Genomic DNA, 18988 nt, shown 5'->3' with positions numbered 1-18988 from the left:
TCATAACCGGTATTACAATATCAAGCTGAAAATGTGCATTTCATGGATTTTTTTTGAAATTGAAGGAGCATATATTTCCATAATTTTACTTTCTGCACATTTTAACTTGTTCTCATGTTATAATAGTTATTAATCTGACTAAAGTACATCTCCTGTTAGGCTTTGGATCTTACTTTGGTCTTGTCAGACAGCCACTTAGCTCAGTTGCTAGGGCACTTGCTGTGTCCAGTTCGAGCCCAGTAGCAATACTGGAAATCCAAAATATACAGAAATCGAATTTGAATGGGTCATTCTCAGATCTTCGTTTAGAAGATCAAGTACTTAAGTCAGATTTTGACATTAACAAATCCCTGTAGTGAGGGAGGGGGTCAGTGGGATGGGCACCAATCAGTTTTATGTTAAAATGTTATTACACACAGTAATAAATTTACTTTATCCTTTTCTGTATCTCCAACCTTCAAATTTGGACAACATGCATAGGTTTGTGTACAGAAATAAACTTTGACCTTGACATTGACCTATTGACTTACTTTCACATTTTTTAAGTTACAGGCTTCAAATTTGGACCACATAAAAAGTTTTTTGTTCAAAAAACTTCGATTTTTATTGTATAAAATGGTTACACTATAAAGACATATGATTGTGTCTAGATTCTTTAAAATTCTCTTTTTTCTGTTGAAGCAATGCATGTATAGTTCCCATTTTTGAAAAGCAAAGAATACAGTTTGTCCAGAGATGAAATATTAAACTAAAGAGGTTTATGTGTACATAGTAACAATAGAATAACTCTCAGTCCGTTACTGTTTATGTTGTTGTTTTTATACCCCTTACTGCAGTATAGTCAAATATTTCATCATCAATAACGTACAAGAAACCAAATACAAAAAACGCCAATATATAATTTACCACATAACCACTGTCAGCATGTATGTATAACATAACACACTTGTCACAGTACTGATTCCCCCACTTTACGCCTCATAATTCTCTGACGTAAGATGTAATTATTTGCTGCAAAGTGTAAACCCCGAAAATTTGTTCTAATTGCAGGATGAACAGTGCGTGCATGCCGTGTGTTTGCAAACGAGATTCGCGGGTAAGTAGTAGATCTATTGACTGTACTTTCGGGCCGCAGTAATGATATATTATTTTTCCAAAGAAGTAGAATATTTACAAGAATCTATGTTGAGACTTCATCTTCTAACTGTGAACAATAACCAGGCCCCGTGTTCACAAAACAATTTTTGGCCTGGAGGTAGTTCTGGATATGATGATATTTTTGTTTTCTGATGGACGCGTCAATATTAGCAGAGATCCCATCTATCTATAAATACTGCATGACACCCTTGCGAGTATTTTATGCAGGTGCGCGTCAGTGCATAAGAGTTTAAAAGCAGGAAATGTACAGGAGAAATAAAGTATAGTAACAGCATGCTAAATAGTTTTAGCTAGCCTGGCGGTCACATGACTATTACACTAGAACTTCAAAGGTTGAATTCCAAGGCACAGTATTCAGGTCTAGGAAAGTGGTATATTTACAGATTATCTGTAAATTGTATGAAAATTGATAAAATTACATTTATTTCCAAAACCACAGCTTGAAATTAATTTGTTTATTTACAGAATGCACAAATTAACATCATTTGTGTGTTTCAGCCATTTTTTAGCCCACCATCATCAGAGCTATTAAAATCACTCTGCGTCCGTCCGTCCGTTAACAATTTCTCTTTATCACATCTCCTCAGAAACTACTGGGGGGATTTTGACCAAACTTTGTCAGAATGATGTATTGGTACCCTAGTTGTGTCCCCCTGAAGATCAGACTGGTTCAACAATTTATGAGTGAGTTATGGCCCTTTGTTTATTTCTATAATTTACATAGATTTATATAGGGAAAAACTTTGAAAACCTTCTTGTCCAAAACCACAGAGCCTAGGGCTTTGATATTTGGTATGAAGCATCATCTAGTGGTCCTCTACCAAGATGATTCAAATTATTTCTCTGGAGTCAAATTTGGCCCCGCCCTGGGGGTCACATTGTTTATATAGACATATAGGGAAAAACTTTGAATAACCTCTTGTCCAAAACCACAGGGCCTAGGGCTTTGATATTTTGTATGTGACATCATCTAGTGGTCTTCAAATTATACCCCTAGGGTCAAATATGCCCCCCCCCCCCACCCTGGGGGTCATATGGTTTACATAGACTTATATAGGGAAAAACTTTGAAAATCTTCTTGTCCAAACCACAAAGCCTAAGGCTTTGATACTTGTAATGTAGCATCATCTAGTGGTTCTCTACCAAGTTTGTTCAAATTATCCCCCTAGGGTTAAATATGGCCCCGCCCCAGGGGTCACATGGTTCATATAGACTTATATAGGGAAAAGCTTTTAAAATGTTCTTGTCAGTAACTACAACATTCAAATTTGGACCACATGTATATTTTTGCGTGGCAAGATGAACCTTGACATGAGTTGACCTTGATTTTGACCTAGTGACCTACTTTCACATTTCTGTAGTGACAGCCTTCAAATTTGGACCACATGCATAGTTTTGGGCACTGGAAAAAACTTTGACCTTGATTTTGACCTAGTGACCTACTTTCACATTTTTAAGGTACAGGCTTCAAATTTGGACCACATGCATAGTTTTGTATTCCGAAATAAAATTATGTCTCTCCAGGAGACATATTGTTTTCGCCCTGTCCTTCCGTCCGTCAGTCCGTCCGTACGTCACACTTCATTTCCGAGCAATAACTGGAGAACCATTTGACCTAGAACCTTCAAACTTCATAGGGTTGTAGAGCTGCTAAAGTAGACGATCACTATTGTTTTTGGGGTCACTCCGTCAAAGGTCAAGGTCACAGGGGCCTGAATATTGAAAACAATTTCCGATCAATAACTAGAGAACCACTTGACCCAGTATGTTGAAACTTCATAGGATGATTGGCCATGAAGAGAAGATGACCTCTATTGATTTTAGGGTCACTCCGTCAAAGGTCAAGGTCACGGGGGCCTGAATATTGAAAACAATTTCCGATCAATAACTAGAGAACCACTTAACCCAGAATGTTGAAACTTCACAGGATGATTTGTCATGAAGAGTAGATGACTCCAATTGATTTAGGGGTCACTCCGTCAAAGGTCAAGGTCACAGGGGCCTGAACATTGAAAACCATTTCCGATCAATAGCTAGAGAACCACTTGACCCAGAATGTTGAAACTTCATAAGATGATTGGTCATAAAGAGTAGATGACTCCTATTGATTTTGGGGTCACTCCATCAAAGGTCAAGGTCACAGGGGCCTGAAAATGGAAAACCATTTCCGATCAATAACTAGAGAACCACTTGACCCAGAATATTGAAACTTCATAGGATGATTATACATGCAAAGTAGATGACCCCTATCGATTTTGGGGTCACTCCATTAAAGGTCAAGGTCACAGGGGCCTAACCATTGAAAACCATTTCCGGTCAGTAACTTGAGAACCACTTGACCCAGAATGTTGAAACTTAATAGGATGATTGGTCATGCAAAGTAGATGATCCCTAACGATTTTAGGGTCACTCTATTAAAGGTAAAGGCCACAGGGGCCTGAACATGGAAAACCATTTCCAATCAATAACTTGAAAACCTCTCGACCCAGAATGTTGAAACTTCATAGGATGATTGTTCATGCAGAGTAAATGACCCCTATTGTTTTTGGGGTCACTCTGTTAAAGGTCAAGGTCACAGGGGCCTGAACATTGATAACCAGTTCCGATCAATAACTTGAGAACCACTTAAACCAGAATGTTGAAACTTCATAGGATGATTGAACATGCAAAGTAGATGACCCCTATTGATTTTGGGGTCAGTCTATTGAAGGACAAGGTCACAGTGGCCTGTTCATGTAAAATCATTTTTTGGAAATAACTTGAGAACCACTTGACCTACAATGTTGAAACTTAATAGGATGATTTGACATGCAGAGTAGATGACCCCTGTTTATTTTGAGGTCACTTGATCAAAGGTCAAGGTCACAGGAGCCTGAACAGTGACTTGAGAACCACTAGGCCAAGAGTGTTGAAATTTAGCGGGATGACTGGACATGCCAAGTAGATAATCCCTATTGCAGCCAACCATCAGTGTCTCTTTGACTTTCGCTCCTGACCCCTATTGACTTCTTGCCTATAGGACTTTGCATTGGGGGAGACATGCGCTTTTTTACAAAAGCATTTTCTAGTTTGACCTTGATTTTGACATAGTGACCTACTTTTACATTTCTCAAGCTACAGCCTTCAGATTTGGACCACATGCATAGTTTTGTTTACCGAAACAAACTTTGACCTTTACATTGACCTAGTGACCTACTTTCACATTTTTAAGGTACAGGCTTCAAATTTGGACCACATGCACAGTTTAGTATTCCGAAATAAAATTTGACCTTGATTTTGACCTAGTGACCTACTTTTACATTTCTCAAGCTACAGCCTTCAGATTTAGACCACATGCATAGTTTTGTGTACCGAAACAAACTTTGACCTTTATATTGACCTAGTGACCTACTTTCACATTTTTGAAGGTACAGGCTTCAAATTTGGACCACATGTATAGTTTTGTATTCCGCAGTAAAATTTGACCTTGTATTTGACCTAGTGACCTACTTTTACATTTCTCAAGCTACAGCCTTCAAATTTGGACCCATTGCGTAGTTTTGTGTACCGAAATGAACTTGGACCTTAAGATTGACCTAGTGACCTACTTTTACATTTCTGTAGCTACAGGCTTCAAATTTAGACCACATGCATAGGATTGTGTACCGAAACAAACTCTGACCTTGACATTGACCTAGTGACCTACTTTCACATTTTTGAAGGTACAGGGTTCAAATTTGGACCACATGCATAGATTTGTGTTCTGAAGTGAAATTTGACATTGATTTTGACCTACTGACCTACTTACACATTTCTCAAGCTACAGCCTTCAAATTTGGACCACTTGCATAGTTTTGTATACCAAATTAAACTTTGACCTTAAGATTGACCATGTGACCTACTTTCAAATTTCTCAAGCTACAGTCTTCAAACTTAATGCCCATGCATAGTTTTGTGTACAAAGAACTTTGTCCATGAAATTGATCTAGTGACCTACTTTTACATTTCTCAAGCTGCAGCTTTCGAATTTGGACCACATGCACAGTGTTGTGTACGGAAATGAAATTTGACCTTGAGCTAGTCGATAAGTCTTGAAATTTGGAACACTCAAAAATGGCACATTGGTGGGCGCCAAGATCACTCTGTGATCTCTTGTATTGACTTTGAATTTTTGGCATTTTCAAAAAAATCAAAGTCAACAGAAATGAGTGAAAGTTACAATTGACCTTTATTTATGTGTACCATAAGTAAATCAAATGAAAAATCTGTAAAATTACAGATTATCTGTAAATTTAGAGATAATCTGTAAATATACCACTTTCCTAGACCTGGTAATGAATAGACAATTGAAAATAGTGATCCTATTAACAAGAGATATTGTATCAAACCCAGCTTGGCCAGAGACTGAGTCTTTGAACATAGGTCATGTTTGTACCAGTAGTGTACTTTTCGTGGTAAATGGCATCCATTTGCCCCTGCGTCCGCGTTTCGATTTGGTTAGTTTTTGTATGTAAGTTGAAGGTGATTTTTTTTAAGACCCCGAAGGGAGGCATATTATTTTTTCAACCAACTGTTTGTTTGTTCGTTCGTCACAATGTTAACTTTTTGCACGAAGGCACTTAACTCGCTAACCACTTCACCCAGGACCTTCTAGGTCACAGGGGCCAATGAAAACTTTTTGCACGAAGGACTTTTACTCGCGAACCAGTGTACGTTATGTCAGGTCTTTATATATATGACTAGGTACATGAAATACGCAACTGAACACCTATTGAAGGCATAACAATACACGTTCATCTATCAGTTTAAACCAGTACCATATTCTCTTCACAATTTTTGTTCGAGATACCAGATTTCTTCGCAGTAATTTGCTAAATACATAACATGCAGTCCTAATAAAGTATGTAGTATTGTGTGTGTCAAATTGACCTGTACTGTGTCAGTGCACTGTGGGTGTGGTGGGGGGTACATTCATCATTTGCATTGAAAACCGGAGCAATTGGGTCATTTATTTCGGGGATATCCAAATCTATTTCTTTTTCTGGCTGTGATTGTGTTGAGCCTCTGTTGTGGCTGGCCACTAGCTCCTCTAGAATGGCCCTTTCACTGCTGTCGCATTCTTCTGAAACAGATATATACAAAGAATGAGGTAAGTGGAACACACAGACAAGACGGGTCAGGTTTCAATAATTTTATTAAAAAAACAACGTTTCGACTATTTAGTAGTCTTCATCAGGGTGAAACCGGTACGTAGATGATATTTGTGGTTTAAATTTTTGCTCATCAGGGCATAAAAGTGCTCAAGGTAACTTAAGCTATTGTGACCGGTCATTGTCAGTCATCCATGAACATTTGCCTTGTGAATACTCTAGAGGTAGACATTGTAACTAAAAAATTAAAACCGGAATTTTTAACATTTTGACTCCAAATATATATTGCTAAGTGCATCAGATAATATATATACAATATTAAAATGCTGTGTGTTATTTTTTAAAAGAGATATTTACTCCAAAAAATTTAGTCCCCATAGCATTATTGGAAATAGGATAGACAACTCCTGAATGACTATCTCATCAAATTTGCTGATATAAAAATAAACTTAGGTATTTTCCCGGGATACCCTCATTAAAGTCTGTTTCTTCATTTCATTCAGACATGGAATGTAAACAAATACAGGAACAACTTAACAGTACAAGGACATCAAACAACCTATTTTATTTTCCTTCAGGACAGGTACACATGTTAGGTCATACTTGTAGTTAATAAACCAAAATGTAAAACAATTAATTAGCTCATCAAAGAAATGAAGACTAATAACTTCACAATATTTTATTACCTCCCTTCATTACATTTATCATCTACATTCTACATATTTTTTTATGGAATTACCTCCCTTTATCTCAAATAAGCTTTCTTATATTGCAATTTAATCAGTCAGTATTTTTACCTTAATTTTCAGACAAATAAATTTATATTTTTTTAATCCATGGTAAGATGAAAAGCATAAATTATATTAAAGAATACCATAAAAGCATTTATCACACATGAATGCAAGGTATACACAACAAATAATTTTGAGCCTTGTTGCCAATGACAATGTTGAAAAATATTAAAGCTCAGATTGCATAACAGCGAGATAAAATCTTTTTAAGTTAAGTTAATAATTCCCATATTAACTTATGCCTACAAAAATTTAAAGTATGTTGTTATTCCCATTTCAGTCCAACATATCTAAAGAAGTAAATACTACAAAGACTGTATATCAAATTTTTGAAAATAAAATTCCACCAACATATTTTGTTCTTATTTCTTTTATCTTGATTATGTAGTGTACTTATCTAGAATGATGAGATATTTTGAAATGTATATTTCTTTATTCTCCTGGATGGAAAAAAATAAAATATATAAACAAAACAACCAATTATACCAACCAAATTGTAAAATACTTGAGTTTCTTTGATGTTAGTAATTATATGTTGAGACATGAAAACAACATAAAATATCAACATAAAATATAACTAAAAAATTGTGGAACATCATATGTAGATTAGATTAGACTGTATTATACAAATATTTATATGAAAATATGTGACAACTCTGGTTAAATAGAATATTAGTTAACTTATGGTAAAATGTTGAACTGCTTTAACATTAATCTACAAGTGATGAATGAGTTCATCTTACCATAACTTTGACATTTAATGTATTATTAAGAAAACTATAACATACAAGAAATGACACACACACAGTATAAGTTGCTGAATGACTGGGTCAGTCTCCACCACAAATACTATGAAACTTAAAAAGTCCAATTAAATGTGTTTCTTTAAATTAGATTGATCACATTTTAACACTTCTATGAATGCAATTGTTAAATGCTTGCTTCTTACATGCATGCAATAATGGAAATAAAAAATGATTTAACAATATATGTATACAGTCTTGTCATGAACACATTCTGTACAGATGATAATACATAGAAAATTCAACATATTTATTATATGGGTCCATCTCAGTTTACAGCTGGTGCATGGCTGTCTTGCACTTGAATATACATCTTGCAGCACAGGTGGGGTAAATTCCATTTCACATGACAACACACTTGTAGCACTTCTGGAAATACAAATGTAAAACTTTATTACATAAAGAGAATAAAACATGATAGTTTTTAAAACAATTATAACATCATTTTAGACATTTGCAGATATTCTAATCTTAGAAATATATTATCAAGCAGCAAGTCAGGTAACTCTACAAATTGACATTTTGTCTAATTTCAACTTGTCTAAGGAATTACCTGTTTTAAGCAGCAAGATTGTGTTGCTACTTGGCTTGCTGCTTTATTTAAATTTTACATATACTTAGATCCACTAAATGACAAGTTATTTAATAGGACTGTCTGAAAAGATTGCATGTTTTGTAACATTCAATGTACATATATTCAATAAAATGGTGAAAAAAATAAACAGATAAATCTGATGATGTTCACCTATGATCTCATCTAAAAGCTCCAACAACAACCTACAACCTCTGATTAGTATATGATGTAATAATGATAAACTACCTAAAGTGTTTTTATAAAGCATGCAAAAACAATGAACTTGAGAACTGCCAAAACTTCACCTTATGAGTAATATATGTTCACTTTCCCCTTGTGAAAGTGTTGTGTTTTCTTAAAGCATTTGAAATCATAGATATTATAAGTACAATGCAACCTATGTAGAGCAACACCCTGTGGGATATACAAATATTTTAGTTATTTTGAGGTTGTTGTTCTGGAGAAGTAAATTTGATAGTTATATTTCAGCTTAGGGAAATTCTCATGATGTTGTTATAGAGAGGTTTTTGCTTCAGAGTGAGCTACTCTGGAGAGGTTGTACTGTGAAAATTGCTTCAAACTTCATCTCCTTCAACTGAGCTAAATGAAGAAAAAACAACAAAGGATTTTCCAAATTTAGAATTTCCTTGTTTACAATTTGACATTTAATGTTAGGCAACTATGCAGACATATTTTTATGTGACACAATGCCGCCTTTAACTATCTTATTCCAATGAACAAATTGTCAGTCTTGACAAAATCATGTGAAAAAAAGATCACAGTAAAAAAAATTAATCCTAATCATTTTATATATATTGCAAAATCAGCTTTACAGAACTCATAAGTGACAAAAAATTAAATTCAAATTTGCCTTTGTGATGTGCAGCACTGGCCATGTCTTTTTAATCACAATAGTTTACCTTATTTATATCTGTTACTTTTGTCATAACTTTATGTCCCTTCTGCACTAACAATTGTCTTCAAGTTCTGAAATATTGTAAAACATTAATTCACACACATTCTAGGAAATCAACATAAAATCAGTGTCAAAGCATTTGAATATAATTGTTTTAATTATCTTAATACAAAGATACAAATGTACTTCATGTTTTTGCTGACTGATACAATATACTGAAATTTGTATTTCAATATTTATTGTCAAAGTACATGTTCATTCTATTTTTGAAATGTTGACATTACAAAGCTATCACACATTTATTACTAAACCATATCTATTATCATTATTTTTAATGGAGATATGTACTTAGTAAATTGAGGGTAACACAAAGCTACAGGAAAGAAATGTTTATGCCAGGCTGACATAAAGTCCAGAAGGTACACATCTTGTCAGGAATGTCAGTCTTATAGCTGTCTTGTACAGTTATTTCAGGAGCAAGAATGTAGCCATACAGCATATAAATGCTTTGAGACCTTTGTTTAACATAAAAAAGCATAATACCTCCTGCATTTTTCATAATATTTTATTTATTTATGGTAACATCTTCTTGGACTGCCACAGGGTAAGACAGGTCAAACAACTGTACATGTACATACTCAAACTTTTCCCTACCAAAACTGAAAATGAAAATTATACAACATTGTTTTTCCTTTATTTTTGTACAAAAGATGACCTATGCATTTAATACAGACTTTTTACATTTATTAATCTAAATATATTAAAATTAATAAAATATCTCATAACTCATTGTATGCTTAAAATTATAATCATTAATAAACTATATCAAACATGAACCTGAAGTGTTCTAATTTATAAAGCTACAATTAATATTGAAAAAAAATGCAACTATTGTATACAATGTATATTAAAAAAAGTATCACGAACCTGATTATAAAACAGTCTCAGTTCAAATGTAATAACACGTGACTGTCAGAAAATCAATGTATGTTGTACTTTAATGATATCATCATGACATGAATGCCATCAATAAACTTCATATATAACAAACTATACCACTATGTCAGCCTCTTTCTTGTTATTTCTACAGCTTCCAAAGACAGACTGCAACTACATGTATCAGACACTGTAAGTAAAATATACAAATAATCATTACACAAGAGAATTTTTCATGTTAAATAAAGGGAGTTAATTAAATGCAATCTGATAATTTTTGCTAAACATAAAGGGAAGTAATTATCAATAAAATGAATGAAGAAAAATGCATATATAAGGGAGGTAATTTAGAAAAAAACAACAACTTCAAATGTCAGTATAATGATAGTTGACATTGACAATGACCTATATCAAGTGTGCACAACATAAGAAACAGCAAGCACTTGAAAAATGCATTATATTTCCTTGCAATATCAAGAATATTTGACTGTATGTAAGGGTTCTCTACATGCTGTTATACTGAAAAAAACTTTAGTCTAAATATAGCTTAGATCTATTTATATCTTCAAAAAAAGGAAGTCCCAAATTTCCACAGCTATTCACAGGCTGAAAACTTTAGGTACTAATATCAGCAAAGAGGTTGATATCTATACTTTTTAATAACTATCGTCAAAGGTAGGGAAAAACTTACTGGAAAGGCATAAACTTCTGATCTAGTCATTTCAATACATTTTCAGCTCATTTGCATATAAGAAGAACTTTACAGAATTCCCCCTGTTTCTCTTCATTTTCAAAAAAATCTGTAAGATGGATATAAACCAAAACGTTCTCCTATGTGTCAGCTATCAGATATATATTTCAACAAAAACTGTCAACTTACCTTGTTTTTAGAAGAAGACAAAATTCCATGTCAACTTTCGCTTCCCCGCAAAACTGTACCGGTGCACACATAAAAAAATCTCAACTGTGATTTTCAAAATAATACAGTCAGACCACAATTATTACCCTTGAAAATAAAATGCTCTAGTTAAATGCCTACTAGAGGCTACATTTGTGACCCATTCTTTATGAAATTTGGTCAAAACATTTTCTAGGTCAAGTTCGAAAATGGGTCATGTTGGGTCAAGAACTAGGTCAGCAGGTCAGATCAAATGAAAAGATACTGAACATGTAGTAGAGGCCATATTTTTTAACCAAATCTTTATTAAGAAACTTGGTCAGAATGTTAGTCTTGATGATTTCTAGGTCAAGTTTGAAACTGGGTCATGTGGGGTCAAAAGCTAGGTCAGATCTAAGGAAAAGCTTGTGAACACTCTAGAGACTACATTTTTGACCCAGTCTTTATGAAACGGGGTCTGAATGTCAATGATAGTCTTGATGATCTTTAAGTAAAGTTTGAATCTGTGTCATGTCTGGTCAAAAACTACGTCTGATCAATGGAAAAGCTTGTTAACACTCTAGAGACCACATTAATTTTGTGACCCAGTCTATATGAAACTTGTCAGAATGATAGTCTTGATGATCTCTAGGTCATGTTTGATTCAAAACTAGGTCATCTGGTGAAATCAGAGGAAAAGCTTGTGAACACTAGTGGCCACATGTGTGACTCATTGTTTATGGAACTGGGTCAGAATATTTGTCTTAGTCAATTCTAGGTTAAGTTTGAATCTGTGTCATGTGGGGTCAAGAACTAGGTCACTAGGCCAGATCAAAGGAAAATCTTTTAAACACTCTAGAGACTACAATTTAAGTTTGAAACTCATGCAAATTAGTCAGAATGTTTGTCATTATTTTATCTGGGGACCAAACGCCGCTCTTCATGGAATAACACGCCTCAACACGTGTATCATTGAAGGTTCCATGTTCACCGCCGTTTGAATACATCTGCGGATGTCTTTGAATTGCTTTTTGTACTTTTAGCATGTGTAAATGTTGAGTTCTGCTCAACCCAGGGCTAGAGGGTGTGGACGGTGGCATGCATTTCAACTACTGTCCATGAACATGCTCAATCAAACCGAGCCTGCAACATCTTCGCGGCCTGTGAAGTTTCCACTTTTCTCTATTTGATAATCTATAGTAGCCTGGGAATCCAGGCCGACCATTTCCACCTTTTTTTTCTACCTGCAAACTGACAGCCTTGGGAAACCTGTTTTTCGACTACAGCGCCACCTATATTACTCCCGAAATAAGAGTGTGTTTAATAAAGAACGATAACTTCAGAAAGCAATAATACATGCCTAAAAATAGAAACAGAATTCTCATGGGAAACACAGATAGGAATTGTGTACTTCCAAAGGTTTCCGAACGTTTCCGGGCCGTGGACAAATAACAGTTTATACCTCCTGTAACTTTTCCAGCAAGTTGTAACAACTTTAAAATATGTTGGTATAAACTTAAAATTGTGACATAGCTATAAAGATGCTATATTAACGCAGACCTAGTGATGTTTGCAAATTGCCGAATAATGGAATTTTCGGCAATGTTGCCTCGTTTTTAGGGCTGTCATTGATAGAAACGATATCGATGTATCAACGATATTTTTTTTTGTCGATCGATTATCTATTCCCATTTTCAAAAATCAATATTTTACAGAAAGAAAAACTATCCAGATAAACACTCGGACCCTCAAAAACAATTAAGTTCTCAAAGTTGTAAATTTAGATAAATGTAAATGAGAAGTCACGTGAAGGCAAAATAAAAGTTAAAGATGTTATTAATTTTTATTTATTTATTTTATTTCATAAATACAAATACAACACAATCAAAGTGTAATATGGAAAGTAGGCAATAAAATTTAAAAATAGCATTTACAGGAAGGTATATAGTATGCATATGAACAAATAGGCTGTTAATCTAACTAAATAATAGATATATCGACAGGGCACTAGACAGCTTTTGGGTACAGGTACCCATACCCTCAGGAAGGGGAATTTTTCGACATTTCAAAATGGAAAGGGGAAGTTTAAGCAATGTATAATTTTTATGTAACTACTTTTCGCACTTATTAATACTGTTTTCAATCATTTCTAACTGATGTGACTATATTACAACAGTAATCTTCCTTAGAGCACTATATGATATTAAAAGAAAGAGTTAATATCTATTTGTGTCAAACAACCTATCATCAGGGGAATTTTCTTCTCAGAAAGGGGGGAAAAAACATATTACCCATATTTGGCCCCAAAAACGGCCAAACGAGTGCCCTGATCGATGTATCGTCGATATTTGTCTTCTGATATATCGGTATCATCGATATGCTTAAGACCCAATCAATGACAGCCCTACTCGTTTTCGTTTCAAGCAACATGCAAATATGTCAGATCACAACATAATTAGGCTAATTATACCAAATCTATGATCATTAGTGACATGGAAACTCCTTCAGATTTCCCCAGGCGTTGAAACTCGAATGCCAATTAACACTCAATAGCGCAAATTAAGTGGGATCTTTAGGCATAAATATTAGGTATGATTTCTTCTGACAAAGCACAGATGTTATCAGTGGCTTCCCAGGCTAAATCCATAGGTCAGGTTCGAATCTGGATCCTGTGGGGTCAAAAACTAGGTCACCAGTGTAATTGAATGGAAAAGCTTGTTAACACTAGAGGGCACAGTTGTAACCAAATCTTTACGAAATTTAGTCAGAATGTTTGTCATGATAATCTTTAGGTCCAGTTCAACCCTTGACTATGTAGGGTCCAAAACAAGGTCAGTAGACCAGATCAGCTCTGGTGAGCGATGTATACGGCCATCGTGGCTCTCTTGTTTTTGTTTTCTGTTGTACTCGATTCTGTTGAAACACTGCCTTTTATCAATTTTATGCAAACAGTAATAAATTCAAAATTTAAAGATGCAAATGTAATATTTTTTTATATCAGATGTTAGCTTTTCCTGTCAAAGCATTTAAGATTCAACTTTGCTTCTTTGCTCATGTTTAGTTTTTGTGACCACTCAGTGTTTTGTTTTAATGTTTGTTTGTTTGTTTTGGGTTTAACGCCGTTTTTCAACAGTATTTCAGTCATGTAACGGCGGGCAGTTAACCTAACTAGTGTTCCTGGATTCTGTACCAGTACAAACCTGTTCTCCGCAAGTAACTGCCAACTTCCCCACATGAATCAGAGGTGGAGGACTAATGATATCAGACACAATGTCGTTTATCAAATAGTCACGGAGAACATACACCCCACTCGAGGATCGAACTCGCGACCCCGAGATCTGTAGACCAACGCTCTTACCTATTGAGCTAAGCGGGCGGGTATGTTTTGTTTTTAAGTTCTTGTTTTAAGTTCTTGGGCAAAGGTGGAGGTGCACTGTAGGAGTAGAAAATTGAGCCATAACCAATAAAATGAGGGCACATTTGCTAAATGTTTAAAGAAAGACACTATATTATTTGGTGACAATTCTTAGATTCCAAAATTACCCTCTCGTGTTATATCCTCCAGGTAGTTGTCCCACCATGACAATATATCATTGTTTCTGTAGATCCTGTGAAGTTTGACAACAGTTTTTAAGCTATTTATTTTATGAATCTGGATATTGATATATTATATTTTCAGGGATCATGTGAGATGATGAACAGAGTAAGATTGGCATTTCCATAGTAGTGGCACAATGTCATGATACCTTAGTTCTGCATCTGGATAGCTTCATTTGTTGTGTTCGGTATATAACAACACTGAATCCAAGTACCTACGGTGAGGGTTTTTACAGCATGAAAACATAATGCCTGAAAACTGTTTCATCTAAATATATAGGGAAAAAATTAAGGGATTTAATTAATGTAATTCTTTTTATCCTACCTTCATGCAAAATAAAGGCAAAAATGAAGGGGTCAGATAAATGTTGCTTTATCTAGTCCTAGTTTCAGGGGAGATGTATTTGCTTCGTCTTTCAATGTTTACTTCCGGTTGATAATTTTTCCCAAAATAATCATCGCACATAAATTTCCCAATTTGAAAGGTCAAGGCCTCTTCCCAATTTCCTGAAGAAAAGCCTTTAAGACAGACTCGGATCTAGTTGGAGGTAAATTTTGAACTTTAATTAAAGAATGATTTAGATTAGAAGGTAGGATAAATAGAACATTAGGTTACTGTCTTATAAATTTAAATTTAAAAAGTTTGTCTACAAAAATATAAAAGTCTCGGCAGAGCCTCGACTTCCATATTTTCTCAGAGTCACTTAATAAATTTAAATTTATCAGACTCTAACCTAATATTCTCTATCTAAATAGGCTATACTAATCTTTTATAAGATCCGATTATCCAGTGTATTAGAAATATTCCAGTCCTGTAAAAAAACTCACAATTGCCAGACCGACTGCCCTGTGAATTTCAGTGTGTTTTTTTGAACACCGGGGTTCAAAATAATGAAGCTTTTTCTTCTCTCTCACCTTACTTTTATTCAGTTCAGTTTTAGAACCAATGTCCACAGACATGATTAAATAAGTTTCAAACCGTACACATACACCCATTACATATCATTTATGATGAAAAAAATACTGTTATACATATTTCCTTGTCATAAAACCATGCAACATTTTTCATCCATCTTAATGGAAATTCACTGAACTTTCGAATTAAAGGCTGAAATATTTTCTGATTGGCATTTCTCAACACTTTCCTACCGTTATTTCCTTCAACTTGGAAATATTTGCTATCATAAAAATAGGTGACCACCATAAAAAATGAGTTTAAATTGTTAACCCCTATGTCACACTTTTGCTTCATTAGTTTGAAAACCACCCATAAGCATCCTTTTAGTTATAATGGAATTATTTTCATGAATAACAAATTAAATTCAAGACATGTTGTTAAAAAACCATTTGATTTTTTATATCATTCTGTTTTAAAACCCCTGAAATTGCCAAAAATGCCAAGAAACCATCTTCCGATCGTTATGTTTACACTGAAATATTTCGTCAGGGTTTTGAATTATGACTACATCGCTAATACAGGTTAGCGATATTATCCGAACCGTGCCGTTACTAGTTTGCTAGAATCATCTCCCCTTCTAAGTAACTGCGAATATGGCGTCGGCAGTAAGAAAGCGAGCATGAGCAAAAATAAAAACTGACATCGCATTTCCTTTTATGATTAATTTTGTGACGAGAAGGAAAAAAAAAGTAATGAAGAAATCAGAGAAGGAATTGTATCGAAGATTTAAAAAAATTAATTTCCTTGATGCTGGTCCGAAAGAGCCAGTAAAACATAGTGGACTAAATTATTGCAACAGAAAATTTCATCAGTCATGGAAAACCGGCCTATTGGTAAAACAAGCTGTATTAAATAAATATTCTAACACGATCCGATTCATTTTCTTATTAAACAAAGAAGGCAGAAAACAGTGAATTATAATACAACAAATCACTGTTCTGACGTCAGAGTTATAGAGAATAATAGGTTAGTGCCGTAGATGAGAAAGTTTATCTGGCGAAGTGGAGGAGGTTATCGGGTGAGCCGAAGGCGAACCTGATAACGTCCGGAGCCAAGCCAGATAAACTTTCTCCATCTTAGGCACTAACCTATTATTCTATTTATCTTGTCATTTACTTCATTTTCCGATATTTGGCAATTTATTTTACAAAAATAAGTGTGCGACAGCCGTTGTAATGACGTCATATTCGTAATGACGTCACTTATATAATGACGTAATCACCGACAAAATCGCAATAACTTCTTCGTTTTTGAATAAAAACTCATTATTTGACCACTCATTTTCTTAGTTCGGACATGTCCAACACAGTGGTGATGGTTTCAATGCAAAATTTTTTATGACAACAATATCGATCATAAGGTCACATGATCAACTGACCGTATATCACTGGTCACATGACCAACTGACGGTATATCAAGAAAGATAGACGGCACTCTGATATCGGGTCGAAAATACTGCAAGTGACAGGATAAATTACGTCATGGCGTCAAACGGCATAGCGGCGCGCTAGAAAAAGTGTGGGAACCCTGCATAGAGGATATTTCATGAGTGTCTTTTCATACTGAATTTATTAAAAAGTTGAATAAAGTAATGTAATTCGAGGCTCTGCCAAGCATTTTGTCAATTTTATTCAATGAGTTTAATAAAGTCAATGTGGAAAGTCACAAATGTAATATTATTTTTGTTCACAGCTTTGCTTTTCATGTTGAAACTTAAAAAATTCGACCTTTTACTATAAGCAATCAAATCTGAAAAGTAGATCCCTCAGAAGCACAAGTCAATCTAAACAACGTCAAAGTGTTATTACAATTATTTAGTCTAGTGTATTATCATTTTTATTAAATGGCTTTATTACTCTACCGTGACGTCAAGCGTGATAAATGTACTTACTTTGTCAGTTGTCCATTTCTTGTATTTGATTGTTGCTTTTCCATTTTGGTCTCTTATTATTTTAAATACATGGGGTTGCGAATGGTTCTTCATATTGTTGAGATTCATCCAATCACCAAAGTCATAAACCTCTGGGGTCAAAAGTCCTGCAATTTAAGACTAAAGTTCATGTTTCATTTCAGCATACAGGCATGTAACCAGAAGTATGTTGATGTGACCGGTGCTGGAAAACCTATCTTACACCCCAAGGTACAATAAGCATATTTGTGATAATGCAAATTGTAATTTACATTTTGCAATGTCTCGTTAAATGAACTAAAGTTCATAGACTCGAGTTAACATATGGAATGGCTCTGAACATCAATTTAATTATTTGATTTGAAGTTTCAGTTAATGAACTATAGAAGTGTTTTTCTGCCAGATGCATTCTTTAAAGGTGGATAATGTTTTTTTGTGAAACTTAAGATTCTGCTTAGTCTAAAAGCCGAATGCCCAAATGCTGGGTTTATGCAGTTGTGAATCCAATCATCAGGTGACAGTGTTCTTGACAATTCCGTGGTTCCTCCTACACCACAGATTCAGAAGTGGAAGTTCACAGCTATTTCAGGAGTAAAAGTTTTGTACTACTGGCATTGAATTCTCTATGTTAACTACCCAATGCTTTTTTCATCTGTATCATGGGGCCATATTCCAACCTAATCCTAATTACGTACTCTTTTCTTCCTGGGCTGGAGCAAAAAATTGCCATTCCAAACAGAAAGAAATTCAATTTGAAAGTAGTTATTTTATTGGTATTAGGTTGATGAAATGTTGAAAATTTCATTGATTTTTTTTACACTTTCCAAATTTTGACAATTTATCGCATTAAAATTGCAATACAAATTGTGGTATTTTCCCTAAAACCCTGCTGCTTGCAAGTTATTGAAAATCAGTTCAAGGTATGGTGTCAAATAAATTAAGTGAAGTTGTACGTCCAAGCGGTATTTGTTAGTGCATCCAATGATATTTTTTGCTAATTGTTATATTAATCTTTAAAGTTCACTCATTCTTAAAATTTGCAATTCATTCAAATGTCAGCCGGTAGAGCATAAGGAAGTAGGCTCAATCAAACAGCCTTATATTTTTTGTTTTGTTAGCGACCTGTGGAGTTTCCATGTTTTCTATTTTGATAGGTTACTGTATATCTTTACTGGTATTAATTTGCCATCTTTCAATTTGGACATAAACTGTTTAGGTTTGCTTACTAAAACGGTAATGGTTGTCAGAAGGTGCCGATCTTGATCAGACTGAATGGATGTGCTGGCTAATCTTGATCTACACAGGACGCAAAGTTAGAATTGTCTGAACTGTTTTGCCTA

The 18988-nt window shown here is 34.5% G+C and overlaps 1 long non-coding RNA gene across 1 annotated transcript; it reads right to left on the bottom strand.

Moving 5' to 3' along the window:
- Nucleotides 1–6951: 6951 nt before the first annotated feature.
- LOC128556337 (uncharacterized) lies at nt 6952–11328 on the bottom strand. Its single transcript, XR_008370581.1, has 5 exons — nt 11188–11328; nt 10428–10497; nt 9915–10030; nt 9376–9442; nt 6952–8250 (listed from the first exon to the last, which is right to left on the bottom strand). It is a non-coding gene; the product is annotated as an uncharacterized LOC128556337 (long non-coding RNA).
- Nucleotides 11329–18988: the final 7660 nt, after the last annotated feature.

The sequence above is a fragment of the Mercenaria mercenaria genome, chromosome 4 (genome assembly GCF_021730395.1).
Source record: "Mercenaria mercenaria strain notata chromosome 4, MADL_Memer_1, whole genome shotgun sequence".
In the NCBI taxonomy this organism is placed as follows: Eukaryota; Metazoa; Mollusca; class Bivalvia; order Venerida; family Veneridae; genus Mercenaria; species Mercenaria mercenaria.
The sequence above is the reverse complement of the archived record's forward strand: the minus strand, read 5'-3'. Positions and strand labels throughout refer to the sequence as shown.